Genomic DNA, 17,704 nt, shown 5'->3' on the forward strand with positions numbered 1-17,704 from the left:
TGCCATGCAGGGATCAGTTACTAGTGCCCTGTACCTCTGCACTCCCGTAAAGGAGCCATAAAAGTCATGGGCCGATCTCTGCACAGAAATGCCGCACCTCCCAATAAACGCGTGGCCCTGCGGGAACAGACAAACCCCTCCCCCCTCCCCCTGCTAAGACAACACCGCCAGCGACCCTCCCGCGCCGCAGGGAGAAGCGATGACCAAGACTCCTCACCTTTCACCCCAGTATACCTAAGCTCATTCCTTCGCATTCTCCAAATTTCCTGCAGTGAAGTGGCTGTTCTGACATCTATGCAGTCGGCTGCCGCAGCGCCGAACAGCATCCTTAGCTGTCCATCTACATCTACATGACTACTCTGCAATTCACATTTAAGTGCTTGGCAGAGGGTTCATCGAACCACAATCATACTATCTCTCTACTATTCCACTCCCGAACAGCGAGCGGGAAAAACGAACACCTAAACCTTTCTGTTCGAGCTCTGATTTCTCTTATTTTATTTTGATGATCATTCCTACCTATGTAGGTTGGGCTCAACAAAATATTTTCGCATTCGGAAGAGAAAGTTGGTGACTGAAATTTCGTAAAAAGGTCTCGCCGCGACGAAAAACGTCTATGCTGTAATGACTTCCATCTCAACTCGTGTATCATATCTGCCACACTCTCTCCCCTATAACGTGACAATACAAAACGAGCTGCCCTTTTTTGCACCCTTTCGATGTCCTCCGTCAATCCCACCTGGTAAGGATCCCACACCGCGCAGCAATATTCTAACAGAGGACGAACGAGTGTAGTGTAAGCTGTCTCTTTAGTGGACTTGTTGCATCTTCTAAGTGTCCTGACAATGAAACGCAACCTTTGGCTCGCCTTCCCGACAATATTATCTATGTGGTCCTTCCAACTGAAGTTGTTCGTAATTTTAACACCCAGGTACTTAGTTGAATTGACAGCCTTGAGAATTGTACTATTTATCGAGTAATCGAATTCCAACGGATTTCCTTTGGAACTCATGTGGATCATCTCACACTTTTCGTTATTTAGCGTCAACTGCCACCTGACACACCATACAGCAATCTTTTCTAAATCGCTTTGCAATTGATACTGGTTTTCGGATGACCTTACTAGACGGTAAATTACAGCATCTTCTGCGAACAGTCTAAGAGAACTGCTCAGATTGTCACCCAGGTCATTTATATAGATCAGGAACAGTAGAGGTCCCAGGACGCTTCCCTGGGGAACACCTGATATCACTTCAGTTTTACTCGATGATTTGCCGTCTATTACTACGAACTGCGACCTTCCTGACAGAAAATCACGAATCCAGTCGCACAACTGAGACGATACCCCATAGCTTCGCAGCTTGATTAGAAGTCGCTTATGAGGAACGGTGTCAAAAGCTTTCCGGAAATCTAGAAATACGGAATCAACTTGAGATCCCCTGTCGATAGCGGCCATTACTTCGTGCGAATAAAGAGCTAGCTGCGTTGCACAAGAGCGATGTTTTCTGAAGCCATGCTGATTACGTGTCAATAGATCGTTCCCTTCGAGGTGATTCATAATGTTTGAATACAGTATATGCTCCAAAACCCTACTGCAAACCGACGTCAATGATATAGGTCTGTAGTTAAATGGATTAGTCCTACTACCCTTCTTGAACACTGGTGCGACCTGCGCAATTTTCCAATCTGTAGGTACAGATGCATCGGTGAGCGAGCGGTTGTATATGAGTGCTAAGTAGGGAGCTATAGTATCAGCGTAATCTGAAAGGAACCTAATCGGTATACAATCTGGACCTGAAGACTTGCCCGTATCAAGCGATTTGAGTTGCTTCGCAACCCCTAAGGTATCTACTTCTAAGAAACTCATGCTAGCAGATGTTCGTGTTTCAAATTCTGGAATATTCCATTCGTCTTCCCTGGTGAAGGAATTTCGGAAAACTGCATTCAATAACTCCGCTTTAGCGGCACAGTCGTCGATAACAGTACCATCGGCACTGAGCAGCGAAGGTATTGACTGCGTCTTGCCGCTTGTGTACTTTACATACGACCAGAATTTCTTCGGATTTTCTACCAAATTTCGATTTGAGTTGCTTCGCAACCCCTAAGGTATCTACTTCTAAGAAACTCATGCTAGCAGCTGTTCGTGTTTCAAATTCTGGAATATTCCATTCGTCTTCCCTGGTGAAGGAATTTCGGAAAACTGCGTTCAATAACTCCGCTTTAGCGGCACAGTCGTCGATAACAGTACCATCGGCACTGCGCAGCGAAGGTATTGACTGCGTCTTGCCGCTTGTGTACTTTACATACGACCAGAATTTCTTCGGATTTTCTACCAAAGTTCGAGACAATTCCATGAGGAATACATGCTTCCAGCATGAGCACAATTCAAAACACTGCCAAATTACAATCTGCACTGTGCCTTATCGCTGTCAATCTTCCATACTGGTCATAGAGGTGGTCTTTGTGCCGCCTCAATGTGGCACAAGTGTCCTGTTCTGCATATGGCCTATAATTGCGATCAGTTAGGTGACAGAGAAGTGAGCCCAAAGGACCAGTCGCTTTTCAACGGCTGTAAGTCAAACAGGTAGGGGCCATGGAGGCGCTATGTCACGGGCTGTCACGCCTGAACCGTTCGAGGTTCGAGTCCTCCCTCGGGCATGGGTGTGTGTATTGTTCTTAGCATAGGTTAGTTTAAGTAGTGTGTAAGTTTATGGACCGATGACTTCAGCGGTTTGATCCCTTCTGAATTCACACACATTTGAACATGGCGCTCGCAGCACGTTCACGTTCTTCGCACGTAGAAATTGTGACGGTATGTCACATAAATATTGGCATTTTTATCGGTTGTAAACCGCAGTTAAAGTATTTTATGAAGATAATTAGTGTAAAAGATACAGTTAATGTTCTTGAAACAACTGATATGCAGCGATAATTTAAGAGTAGCATCTTTATTTAATGTCTATGAAAATAAAAAAGGATCGAAAGAGACGCGATTGTACGGCCGAGGAGTAAGGACGTATTTTATGGTACACACACTGTTTTGTTTCGCTATACGGAAGGCAGCCATTGAGCGGCTACACATATTTTATGTAAGTTATTCGTATTTCTTCTAAAATAAAATTCTTACTATTATGACAAAATGAATGCTCGCATAAGCATTTTTTCCGTAATTAGCGCTGCGAGAAGCTCATCTCCCGATGCAGCCTTTAGTCGGCCATTACGCGCCGAAGTATTAATTTATTTTTCAAACTGTTAACAGAAACTGTAAATGTGAGAGATTTCGTTATAAGAACCTTTTTAAATTGCAACAGATGATTAATTTGCGTTAAAGTTCATGTTTTTAAATTATACAGATTCCATTAGTTCAATAAGTTTTATCTTGGCCGCTCCACGGCAATAATCGAAATTCTCTCGAGCCTTGCTTTGCAATCAATAAATAGAAATTAACAAAATTACATTCAATTCAGTTAACGGCAACTATATTTTAGTCATCATGTTCAAAATCTAAAGTTGGTACATGGATAACTGAGGCCCTTCGAGAACCCGTTTCATATTTACTGATGCACGTAAGTAAAACTGATAAGAAAAGACAATATCCCTGAGAGAAAGAATCATGCCGATAAATTAAATATTTTTTATACGACGTAACAAATAGCACCGACGTCACAAAATCCATTCAGAGTATTATGTATTTCTTCCAGTCATACCAATAATAATGTGATCTGTGTTCCTAACAGCTATAATGGTGACACAGTCCCCTTTTCAGGCTGACTATTTAATGGCTACCAGTGGCAGCAAAAATTAGACTATCAAAATTTCATATAATTATTGATCAAATTTCAATATTTAAGATGATGCTCTCATAATCTGCTCATTAACTGGTGCAGTATCGCGTTTAAGGTTTCACACAATAAATCAAGTACTAAAGCTAGATTCAAATGGTTCAAATGGCTCTAAGCACTATGGAACTTAACATCTGATGTCATCAGTCCTCTAGACTTAGAACTACTTAAACCTAACTAACCTAAGGACATCACACACATCCATGCCCGAGGCAGGATTCGAACCTGCGCCGCAGCAGCAGCGCGGTTCCGAACTAAAGTGCCTAGAACCGCCCAGCCACATCGGCCGGCTTATTAAAGCTGGAAACTGTGAACGTATTCTAATGCAGTTTTACTCATGGTGCACAACTTACGCCTAGTGTATCTATCCAGTATTTTAGAATGAGAGCACTTAGCGAATGATAACAAGCATAATTTCAAATATTTTCGATACGTTTATCCCCTTAATCCACCACAAACTAAAGCAAGGAAAGAAGTTCGTGAATTATTACATCTTCACTGTTCGTGCAATAAATCTTCAATATCAGGAAGCCGTTTTGATTTATTACTTCTGTACTACTACTAACTCTAATCACAACACGTTTGGTAGATAATATCCACACATGCCACTGAATGAACCTGCGAAATTATTTCAATGTACGACACATATTTCAGGAGATATGGATGAATAATCCGAAACTAATAAAATCAATAGAATCTTGTATCTTCATCCAGAACATTTTACGTAATTAACGTCAAATATTTAAGCAATAGGTCAGTTGTAAAATATTTGGACGTCTGAATCTGTTTTTGAATGGTTGTATTTTATTACATTAACGAGTATCGATCCATTCCTCTGAAGACGCCTCAGTAGGAAGTCCAAAATGTTTAGTTCTCGTATACGTCGTCATTTAAATTTACTTATTCAGCAGAAAATGGCACTGTGTGATGGGCAGAGTACCCGTGAAGTTTAGTTGTCTCGCCGTATTCCAGGAGTGAAACTAAATTTTAAAAGCCGTGTGGAGTGGCCGCGCTGTTTCAGGCACCAAGTCACGGATTGCGCGGCCCCTCCCGTCGGAGGTTCGAGTCCTCCCTCGGGCATGGGTGTGTGTGCTGTTCTTAGCATAAAGTAGATTAAGTAGTGTCTAAGTCTAGGGACCGATGAGCTCGGCAGTTTGGTCCCTTAGGAATTCACATACATTTGATATTTTGAGAAATTTTAAATGAACATAGTAATTTACCACTGAACGTTGCTCGTTTATGTTTTCACGAAACATGTAACGACAACTGACAACTAACGACTACGCGTTGCATTTGTTTGAAAGTTGGATTATACCGCTTAGAAGAAATACGCTTACCGACTGGCATGCCATTTAATAAATTATGTTGCTAATTTATAGAAATGTATCACACCTGTATTAGATGTCTGCCAAAACGGGAAGAAAAATCGCTTGTATTGCTCAGAAACTTTTTGCTGCAGGTGCTAGTAACGAGTTTTTCCTTGAACTGTGTCCTTACTCAGAGACAGGCGTCAGTTGTAAAGGATGGACAGTTTTCCACTGATGCTTTCTTCCCATCGACTGGAGGACGAATACTGCAGAGCTCCTGAGAAAGATTACGGAAAAATTTCGGAGAAAGATTACGGGAAAAGGAACAAAAACAGATATGTATAAACTCAGATTGGTCTTTTATGTTGAAACAAGCTCTCACGAGCAGATTACGTTCCCTCAGAATAATGAAAGTCCTTCCGAGAGAAAACAATGACAAAACTGTTCCATCTAATGTGCAAGACATATGAGACAGTTGAAATAAACTCAGACTTCAAAAAGGGTGTAATAATTCAATTCAAAACAGGGAGAGATGACTAGTGTGAATGTTACCGAACTACCAGTTTAATTAGTTATGGCTGAAAAGTACTGACGGGAAATGTTTAATGAAGAGTGGGAAACCTAGTAGAAGTTGGCTTCGAGGAAGATAGTTAGGATTCAAGAGAAATGCAGAAGCACGTGAAGCAATACCAGTTCTAAGTTTAAAATAGATAATAGGCAAGAATATGTTTATTGCATTTGTGGATTTAGAGAAAGCTTTACACAAGACAATCTTTGAAATCCTGGTGGTAACAGGTAAGATTGCAGTTATGAGTCGAAGGAAATGAAAGGGAAGTAATAACTGAGAAGGGGTTGAGGGAAGGTTGCACCCTATCCCTGATCTCATTCAATATGTACACTGATCATGCAATAAAGGGAACCAAAGCGAACTTTAGGACGAGAACAGGAACACTCTAATTCTGTCAGGACTTGGAAGAGCTGTTGAAGAGAATGTATAGTGTCTTGAATAAACGCCATAAAGCGAACGTCAATAAAAGTGAAAGAAGAGTAATGGAAAGCAGTCGAATTAAATCCGGTCATGCTGAAGAAATTAAATTAGGGAGTGAGAAACTAAAAGTGGTGCATGAGCTTTGCTATTTAGGCAGCAAAATAACTGACGATGGCAGAAGGTGAGAGTACGTAAAACGCAGATTACCAATTCCAAAAAATGTATCTCTGAAAAAGATTTCTTTAATCGAATATGAGTTAAAGTGCTAAAAGTCTTTTTTTAAGGTATTTACATGGTGTTTAGCCTTGTATGGAAGTGAAGCGTCGACGATAAGTGATTCAGACAAGAAGAGAACATAAGATTTTGAAATGTTGTACTACAGGAGACTCTTGATGTATATACACAGATCGAATAATTGAGTTGGAACTGAATCGGACTGGGGAAAAAATAGATTTGTGACAGAACGGGATTAAAAGAAGGTATCAATGGATAGAACACATCATGCGCCATCAACGAATCTTCGATTTGGTAACAGACATAAGTGTAGAGGTAAAAATGGAAGAGAGGAAAAAGGGCAAGTTCAAATCGATGTAAGTTGCAGCAGCTGAGTTGAGAAAAAAGAAGCCTGCTCAAAATAGAGTAACATGAAGAGCTTCATCAAATCAATCTTTAGAGTGACGGACTAAACACCACAATAGCGACAAGTGAATATATTTTATAATATAAGTTCCTAAAAGTCGTAGAAGGCCGAAGTTGGAAAAGGGCAACAGATATTAAAGTGAAAGCTAGAGAGGAGCTGTCTTGTTGAACGCTGTATACAAGATCTACTCATAAATAACAGCTACATTTGAGACACTTTTTGAAGGTTACCAAAGATGATTTAGGAAAGAACGCTCGTGTAGTGTTAGCATTTTTACAAGAAAGAGATTCATAGGAAAACAAGGAATGTTTAATAATTAAATTATATTATAGATTTTGAAAATGCTTTTTCTCGGGTAGGCCGAGGTTTATTACAAACAATACTAAGTAACAGTGCCTTCCCGCCATAGGTCACATGGGCAATCAGACACTCATATCACGAAACAAAAGAGGTTGTGGAACTGGAAACAGAAGGATAATTAAAATAAAAATCAACCAAGCAGTCAGACAAACCACTTCTGTTTCATCCACTGTTTCCCATTTTTATACTAACATTTTTCTTACAATTTGGAAATCAGATAATTACCTTGGAACTAAATTAGTTTCGAACACTTAATTTAAGAGCGTCACTTTTTGCGTATAATAAAGTAATAACACAAGAAACTTGAAAGTAAGATGAATAAAGATATCCCTGAATGGTAACGGAAGACGTCGCGTAGAAACAATCACCATAATTCTGGCAAGGGCCTTGTCAAAGAGGGTGGAGGAGAACATAAACGTGATATGGTAAAATAGCCAACAACAACAACCAACTGAATGAGGAAGCAGAAGACAATGAAGAACCCTACGTTGAAGACGCAAGGTGTGCATCGGCAGGAAATGTGGCATGATAATCTCTTCATTGGCAACAAATTCCAAATTTCTCTCCCATTCGAATCCTTGGGGAGGGACTGTCGAAGCGGAGGTGACCAAGAGAAAAAGACTGAAAAACCAACTAAGCTGTAACGTTCTATAAATCTGAGCCTTGAATGTCAGAAGTCTGAATATGTTAGGGTGGATAAAAGATCTGAAACTTAGATGCAAAGGCTCGTCAGATCTGGTCAGAAGAAAACATGATAATGTTAACACAACAACAACAACACAAAACAGTATAAATGGAGAAGGATTCGTTAGGAATAGTAAAGGCAGAGGGTGAAAATGGCTCTGAGCACTATGAGACTTAGCTGCTGTGGTCAGCAGTCCCCTAGAACTTAGAACTACTTATATCTAACTAATCTAAGAACATCGCAAACACCCATGTCCGAGGCAGGATTCGAACCTGCGACCGCAGCGGTCGAGCGGTTCCATGCTGTAGGGCCTAGAACCACTCGGCCACTCCGGCCGGCGGCAGAGGGTGAGTTTTGCAAAGCATTCAGTGGTAGGACTATTGTTATCAAAATCGACAGCAAACCAATGCCAACAACAATAGTTCAAGTAAACATACCGACCTCAAAAGAAGAAGACACTGATCTGCGTTTAATACATATTACTCGAATGAGGACACCGAACTGGTTGCTGAGTATGAAAAGAGAAATGAGCACTGAATAAGGACACGAACAGAAAACAATTGTAGAAGAATAAAGGTTCGATAATAGGAATGAGAGAGACAGGAGACTCCTTTAGTCCTGCAACAATTTTCATATACACTGAAGAGCCAAATAAACTGGTACACTTGCCTAACATCGTACGGTCCCCGTGAGCAAGCAAAAGTACCGCAACACGACGTGGTATGGACTCGACTACTGTCTAATGTAGTGCTTTAGGGATCTAACACCACGAACCTGTCCATAAATACGTAAGAGGACGAGGGGCTGGAGATCTGTTCTGAACAGCACGTTGCAAGGCTTCACAGATATGCTCAATAATGTTCATGTCTGGGGTGTTTGGTGGTCATAGTAAGTGTTAAAACTCAGAAGAGTATTCTTGGAGTCACTCTAGCAATTCCGGACGTGTGGGGTGTCGCATTGTCCTGCTGGAATTCGCAAGGTCCATCGGTATGCACAATGGACATGAATGGATGCAGGTCATTACACAGGATGCTTACGTAAGTGTCACGTGTCAGAGTCGCAACTAGACCTATCAGGGGTCCAATACCATTCCAACTGCACACGCTCCACACCATTGCAGAGCCTCCACCAGCTTGAACAGTTCCCTGCTGACATGCAGGTCCATTGATTCATGAGGTTGTCTCCATACCCATACAGGTTCATCCTCTCGATACAATTCGAAATATACTTGTCCAGCCAGGCGACATGTTTCCAATCATCAACAGCCCAATGCCGATATTAACGAGCCCAGTCGAGGCTAAAGCTTTGTGTCGTGCTGTCATCAAGGGCATATGCGTTGGCCATGTGTTTCGATAGCCCATATCGAAGATGTTTCGTTGAATGATTCGCACGCTGATACTTGTTGATGGCCCACCACTGAAATCTTTAAAAATTTGCGGAAGGGTTGCACTTCTGTAACGTTGAACGATTCTCTTCAGTCGTTATTGATCCCACTCTTGTAGGATATTTTTCCGGGCTTAGCAATGTCGGCGTTTTGATATTTTACCGGATTCCTGATATTCACGGCACACTCATGAAATGGCCGTACGGGAAATCCTGACTTCATCGGAACCTCGGAGATGCTGTGTCACCTCGCTCGTCGGCGGATTATAACACTAAGTTCAAATTCACTTAAATCTTGATAACCTGCCATTGCAGCAGCAGTAACCTATCGAAAAACTGCGCCAGACACGTGCCTTATGCTGGCGTTGCAGACTGCAGCGCCGTGTTCCTCTTGTTTACATATCTGTGAATTTAAATACGCTTGCCTGTAGCATTTCTTTGGAGCTTCAGTGTAGTTATAGCAAAAACAATATGCACAAATCACAAGTGAATGAGGTATACCGGGAAAATCCCTGGAGACCATAAAGATTACATCTTTGTGAGACATATGTCCCAAAATCAGATACTGTATTTTACGACGTAATGAGGAAGAGCAGGGGGAAGCACAAAAAGAAATAGTCAGGTCCTATTAATGTGTAAAGAACTGGAATACTGAAGTATTGAGGAACTGAGGTATGACGGTGGCCGTTTGAGCTTGTCTGAGCCGCTAGGTACTGGAATCACAAATATTACCGTACGCGGCTCAGTTAAAGAGAAATGGGGATCGCTAAAACCAACGCTCTACATCTACATCTCCATCTAGTGCTATAATTCGCAAACCACTGTGAAGTGCGTGGCAGATGGCACGGCCCATTGTACAAGTTACTATCGTTTCTTCCCGTTCCATTCACGTATGGAGTGGTGAACGAATAATTATTTGAATACCTCTGTGCATGCTGTAATTAATCTAATCTAGTTCTCGCGAACCCTACATGAGCGACATGCAAACCACTGCAGTATATCCCTAAATTCTTCGTTCAAAGCCGGTGCTTGAAACTTTTGTAAGTAGGTTTCCTCGGAACTGTTTACGTCTACCTTCAAGAGCCCCCCCCCCCCCCCCCCCATGATCTATAGACGTTGCCGTTGGTGGGGAGGCTTGCGTGCAACCACGGAGGGGTATCTGTTGAGAGGCCAGACAAACGCGTGGTTCCTGAAGAGGGGCAGCAGCCTTTTCAGTGGTTGCAGGGGCAACAGTCTGGATTATTGACTGATCTGGCCCTGGAACAATAATCAAACTTGCTGCGCTGGTACTGAGAACGGCTGAAAGCAAGGGAAAACTACAGCCGTAATTTTTCGCGACGGCATGCAGAACTACTGTATGTTTAAATCATGATGGCATAGTCTCCGCTAAAATATTCGGAGGTAAAATAGTCCCCCGTTCGGATCTCCTAGCGAGGACTACTCAAGAAGACGTCGTTATCAGGAGAAAGAAAACTGGTGTTCTACGGATCGGAGCGTGGTATGTCAGATCCCTTAATCGGACAGATAGTTTAGAAAATTTTAAATGTTAAAGTTAGATATAGTAGGAATTAGGCAGGAGGAACAAGGCTTTTGGTCAGGTGAATACAGGGTTATAAATACAAAATCAAATAGGGGTATTGCAGGAGTAGGTTTAATAATGAATAAAAAAATAGGAGTGCGGGTAAGCTACTACAAACACCATGTTGTTGTTGTGGTCTTCAGTCCTGAGACTGGTTTGATGCAGCTCTCCATGCTAATCTATCCTGTGCAAGCCCCTTCATCTCCCAGTACCTGCTGCAACCTACATCCTTCTGAATCTGCTTAGTGTATTCATCTCTTGGTCTCCCTCAACGATTTTTACCCTCCACGCAGCCCTCCAATGCTAAATTTGTGATCCCTTGATGCCTCAGAACATGTCCTACCAAGCGATCCCTTCTTCTAGTCACGTTGTGCCACAAACTTCTCTTCTCCCCAATCCTTTTCAATACCTCCTCATTAGTTACCTGATCTACCCACCTAATCTTCAATATTCTTCTGTAGCACCACATTTCAAAAGCTGCTATTCTCTTCTTGTCCAAACTATTTATTGTCCATGTTTCACTTCCATACATGGCTACACTCCATACAAATACTTTCAGAATCGACTTCCTCACACTTACATCTATACTCGATGTTAACAAATTTCTCTTCTTCAGAAACGCCTTCCTTGCCATTGCCAGTCTACATTTCATATGCTCTCTATATATTGTACTTATATATATATATATATATATATAAGTACAATATAACTTGTGCACAATTTCAGTGCAATAACGTGTTGATTGTAAATAAGTGTGTGTGTGTGTGTGTGTGTGTGTGTGTGTGTGTGTGCGTGTGTGTGTGTGTGCGTGTGTGTGTAATTACAATCTACCGTCTGCACCATTTCACTGCAGTTATGTGTTCATTGTAAGTAAGTTTTACAGTAGTTGTATTACATGTTTATTACCTTATAAATAAATAATAAAAAATATTTTAAATTCAGTGCGTTAGTATTCCGCTTGGTACCTGTGGAATGGTACATTAGCTTATTTATTTTAGTTGAACATATTTGTCATGTATTGTTGTTTTTCTGACATGTTCCCCATCCTGGAGGACCTCCTCACTACGGATCAATTGGAATGAAAGTAAATCTAATCTAATCTAATCTAATTCCAACTGTAACTCAATGATATTATAATTATAGGATTCTAGGGTTTTTTTGTGCACAGTTTTACATTTCCGAATATTCAGAACAAGTTGGCAATCTCTCCCCACTTTGAAATCATATCAAGATCTGGCTGAAGAATTTTGCAGCTCCTTTCAGATAGTACTTTATTGCAGATAACTTCATCACCTGCAAAAGGCATTAATAGACAATATGAACAGCAAGGGCCGGCCGAAGTGGCCGTGCGGTTCTAGGCGCTGTAGTCTGGAACCGCGAGACGGCTACGGTCACAGGTTCGAATCCTGCCTCGGGCATGGATGTGTGTGATGTCCTTAGGTTAGTTACGTTTAAGTAGTTCTACGTTCTAGGGGACTAATAACCTCAGAAGTTGAGTCCCATAGTGCTCAGAGCCATTCATTCGAACAGCAAGGCTCCCAACACACTTCCCTGGTGCACACCAAAAGTTATCCGAGTTATGCTGCGTCCTTCCTACCAAAAACTTCTCAGTCAAGTCCCAGTACTTTTGGCAATGAACGTAGATGTAGTATTGAATCAAATGCTTTTCGTAAATCAATAAATACTGTATCTACCTGACGTTGGGGATCTAAAGCTTTCACTGTGCTACAAGTGAAAATTAAGAGTTTCACATAATCAGTGTTTACGGAATCCATGCTTTATTTTAGAATGAAGCTTGTCATTCCCTTCGAGGAATCTCACTATCTTTGAGTTCAGAATACGTTCTAAGATTCTACAACAAACCGATGTCAAGGATATTACACGGTAATTTTGTCGATCATACTCGCTGTAAATCGACGGGAAAATATTGGTATAAAGAAAGTAACTGCAAGCCACCTTGGGTAACAGAAGAAATACTTCACCTGAACAGCGAAAGAAATAAATACAAATATGTTCACGAAAAGATAGGAACATAACAATGTAAGTACCTGAAAATCAACAGAGCTGCTGTTACAGTGTACCGCACGCTGTACAAGCTAGAAAAGATATGGAGGTGAGCCAGACCCTGATTAACGACAGAGGACTGGTACACTGGGTGGCTTGCTTGTATTTTTTAGGGTTTTTCCCGTGATCATTTGGACAAATACCGAGTTGATTCCCAAATTACGCGTCAGAGAGCACATTACAAAAATGGTTCAAATGGCTCTGAGCACTATGAGACTTAACTCCTGACGTCATCAGTCCCCTAGAACTTAGAACTACTTAAACCTAACTAACCTAAGGACATCACACACATCCATGCCCGAGGCAGGATTCGAACTGCGACCGCAGTGGTCGCGCGGTTCCAGACTGTAGCGCCTAGAACCACTCGGTCACTCCGGCCGGCAGCACATTACACAAACCTGTCAAAATACGATAACTCACAGACAAGTGGGGCACCCGATTTCTCTCCCTTACCTTACTTTGCTGACTGTGTCATCAGGAAGATCATCTTGCCATGAAATTAAATGCTGAAATAAGACTAGTGAAATCCAGAAAAGCGGAATCCGTATAAGATGAACGCTTGAGAAAAGAAGGAAAGAAATGAAATCAACAGGAAATGAAGGGTAGATGAAGCAAGAGCCAGTCAGAAAAATGATAAGATATCGTAAACGACTTTGTTGTCGGAAGGACTGATTCAGCAAATTAGTCCAAATAAATTTCGGCGAAATTTGAAGCAGATGCATCGACATTAAGAATTCAAAAGGAAGCCTACTGTCAAATGCAGAGGAGACAGCCGATTACTGCTTTGACGACCTAGGCAATTGAGAGAAAATGTGAGGTGACGCGGTAGAATAAGGAATGGATGTCGATTTGAAAGGAATTGGTGATCCAGCATTAAACCTCAACTTGGCAGAGAATTAGAAGCAGTCAAACAAGGCAGATGGAATAGACAACACTCCATCGGAATTTACGATATTCAGATCAACATGTAAAATCTATGAGACTGGAGACATGCCATCGGACTTTCAAAAAATTATCATCTATAAAAAGCAGTACATATCAAAGGCAAAATAAAAGCAATAATAGTTCTCCCATTTATTTGCTTTAGTTGCGGCAGGAAGTATCGCACAATAAGCCTAACTTCTCCAAGCTGCTGACAAAGATGATACACAGGAGACTGGGAGAAGAAAGCTAAAGGCACAAAAGAAGAAACTATGGCGTTGAGCACCAGAAGGGAGACACAGCTGAAGAAAAATCAACATTACATATAATTTTTGGACCTACACCTGACGCTCGACACCATAAAGTGGTGCAAGATGTGTGACATTGTCAGAAAAATATATGTAAGTAATAGGGAAGAACGGGTAATACGCACGCAGTATGTACAAGAACCTTGAGAGAATTACAAGAAGGAAAGAACAAGAACGAAATGTTTGTAACAAGATGGGCTTAATCCAGGGACGCAGACTTTCTTCCATGCTATTCATCCCGTAAATCGAAGACGCAATGTCAGAAATAAAAGAAATATTAAAGACTGTGTTAAAAATTGAGAACGACATTTCCATCCTCAGTAACGGAGAAATACAGGGTGCGTTGAAAGGAATGAACAATCTAATGTGTATAATATGAGGGTTGAGAATAAATCGAATCTCTCACGTTATCCTTTTTTAGTGCCCATGTTTACAACGCAAGTCCTTCGCTGTCTCTGGCATAGTTACAGTGTCATCGGCAAACTTCAAAGTTTTTATTTCTTCTCCCTAAACTTTAATTCCTTCTCAAAAAATTTTCGTTGGTTTGCTGTACTACTAGTTCAGCGTGCAGATTGAATAACATCGGGCATAGGCAACAACCCTAATTCACCGTAATTTCACATTAGCAATCAGTCAGTACAGCTGTCCCCACATGACAAATCGGCAACGGTCTGAATGAGCATATGTAAAGGTTAAGGCCCCTAGAATCAAGGGCTTGTCACATCAGCAAAACCAGTCACTTAAAATAACAGACCATGTTAATAGCTATGCGCCGACCGAGGGAGAGTGGACAGCGTGGATACCAGGAAAATATATCCTACAGCGCATGCACCGATAAACATGTATGTTTGGCGGTCTAAACGTGAAGCAGTGTAACAAAGAACCTTCCATCAAAACAAGTGCAGTAAGTCATTTTTGGTAGGGCAGAACAACTTCATAAAAAGAAAGACATTTTAAATAGTGAAGCCTATTGTTTGTATTTGTTTTTAACCAAATCTTTGAAGGAAATTTTAAATTTTCGAATTTATTGTATCTGGAACATTGGCTTCATGAACGCAGAGATGAAATTAAGGCTAAGTATGAAAAGAAAGTTTTGAAGTTCGTGATTAATAAAACGGACACTATGTTCACGCAGGTTGAGAACAATTTGTTACATAAACGGCTTAAGTACAATCTACGGTCATAACGAGCCTGTGATTTGTTACCCTACTGGCGATCTTAAAGTTGGTTTGGAATCTCTTAAGCTTGATAAGGTCGATCAAGTCAATGTTTGCACATTAACGTGATAACATAACGATGAAGACTCGGCGCTGCAGTCTTATGTTTAGCCCGAGTATTAATTGTAAGCTGAAAGCAAATGAAGCTTTAATTTCCAGAAGCGCTAAAGGCAATAGCGTTGTCATCGCTCCAAAACTGTGTAGTTTTTTGAGAATAATCTCATCGCTGAGGCTACCTTCGGTCCAACCGCGGACTTGCATAAAGATAATCTGCAAGTTTTATCTAATACAGAGAGTTTGCTCACTAAGTTAACCAGAAAAAGTGGTTTATAAACATGAATCTGAAACCAGCTGTGCTCAGACGTCAGCTCAAGCTTCATGAAGAGGGTCAAGCGATTCGTCCTGTTGTGAATGAAATAGACAGCGCCCACCTCACGTTAGCTAGGAACCTTCATTTTAAAATTAAAGATTCGTTTATTTTTGAACAAAACTTCTCTTTCAAAAGAACTAAATACTTAATCTACAGAATTCAAATGATACACTGCACAACTGATGTTAGGTCGATCTCTTTTGATATTGTCAGTCTGTATACTAATGTTTCTGTAGCTGTAACTCTCGTTCAGAGGAACCTATTATAACATAAGAAACTGAGTAAAACACAGACTGCTGAAATTATCAGTTTATGGAAAGTTGAGCTCAAATATAATTACTTCACCGTCGACGTAAAAATGTATATTCAACCTTACAGTTTGGCTACAGGGAGTGCACTTGTATGTATTTTGACTGACGTTTTCGTCAACACACTTGAAAGAACTTTCTCCAGTTCCAGTTCGGGATTGTGTCCAAAAATCCGTTTTTATACTGGATATGTTGACGATATTATTATTGTCTTTGACGGTAATGATGAGGAGCTGGAGATGCATTTCAACACATTTAATAACTTCCCTGAGAAAATTTGCTTCACGAAAGAACTTCAAAATGAAAAATGAGACCTGAATTTTCTTTATTCAACAGTTTCTGTAGAAAATGAATCGTTCAGTTTTTACATCTTCCGTACAAAAAGAGATTGAGACAATATTATACCCGCTGACTCGACGCTTCCAAACGCTCATGAAGTGGCATTTTTTTCATTCTGCCATATTCCGTATTATAACCACCCTTTAACGCTTACCAGTCAGCTAAGTGAGTTAAATGTCATTAAACCGATCGCATTCAATAACGCGTATGACCAGGGTATGGTAAATCACATCTTCAGACAGCAAACCTCTCAAAAATCTTCGAATTTGTACAACGACCGTACTTCTCACGATAATAAATTCATATGCATTCCCTTCTTAGAAAATGTTTCTCGTTGGATTAAATGTCTTCTAGCGAAAAGGTATAACTTCACACTTACTGGCATCCCGTTTTCCAGTTCTGACGTCTATAAATTAACCTGCAATAATTGCCCATGCTAGTTCAATGGTCAAACAGGCAGAGCTGTGACGACAACACCCAAGGAATACCTGTTAGGCAAGAAAGGAGCTAATATGCATAACTCTGTTTTTGCTGAATATCTACTGATTCACAAGCACACTCCGAAAAATTTGAAAGACGCAGTTATTTTTCACAGAGAAATCAAAGGACGTTTGGGAAGAATCAGAGGTCTATAATCATCAAGAGCGCAAAGATGGGAATTTACTGAAAGACCGGCTGCAGCTCGCAAAAAAAATTCATACGACTGCTGGTAGCCTTATTGGGTGGTTCTTTTCCTCAAAATACTGCTATAAATTTTTTGTTTTTATGGTATCCAGGCTCTCCATGCTCCCCTCAGTCGGCACGCAGCTATTAATGTGGTGTGTTATAACTGAAGAGACTAGTTTTACTGACGTTACAAGTCCTTTTAATCTAGAGGCCTTAATTTTTATATATGCACATGCAGACTGTTACTGACAGATGTCATGTGGAGATAGCTTTACTGACCGATTGCTAATGTGAAGTTTGTAAATATTACTTGTTCTATGTATATATCATGTTGTTTGTGACATTCCTACGCCTGTAGAGAGAAATTTCTGTTTGACACGTAATATTCGTCCAATACGATTTATATTATGGCAATGTGTATTGGTTTGTCCTTCTTTCTAAGACGAATTTAAATCCGTGGAAAGCATGGTAAAGATTATTTGTAAACCGCCATTTATTGCAACTGGCTGGCTGTCTATTGTACCTGCTCTCGCCGGTATGCCGGCTGTTATGGTGGCACTGGAATGAGCAGCTGATTGAAGTATGAAAAGAAAGTTTTGAAGTCTTGGCTCTCGGTGTGAACCCTTCCCAGCCTCTGTGCTGGGCTACATAGGACGCCCGCTCTAGGATGCACCACGAACTATTTGCAGTCTCATGTTGTGCGGAAAAAGTTGGATCCAAGTACATC

The sequence above is a fragment of the Schistocerca gregaria genome, chromosome 7 (genome assembly GCF_023897955.1).
Source record: "Schistocerca gregaria isolate iqSchGreg1 chromosome 7, iqSchGreg1.2, whole genome shotgun sequence".
Classification (NCBI taxonomy): Eukaryota; Metazoa; Arthropoda; class Insecta; order Orthoptera; family Acrididae; genus Schistocerca; species Schistocerca gregaria.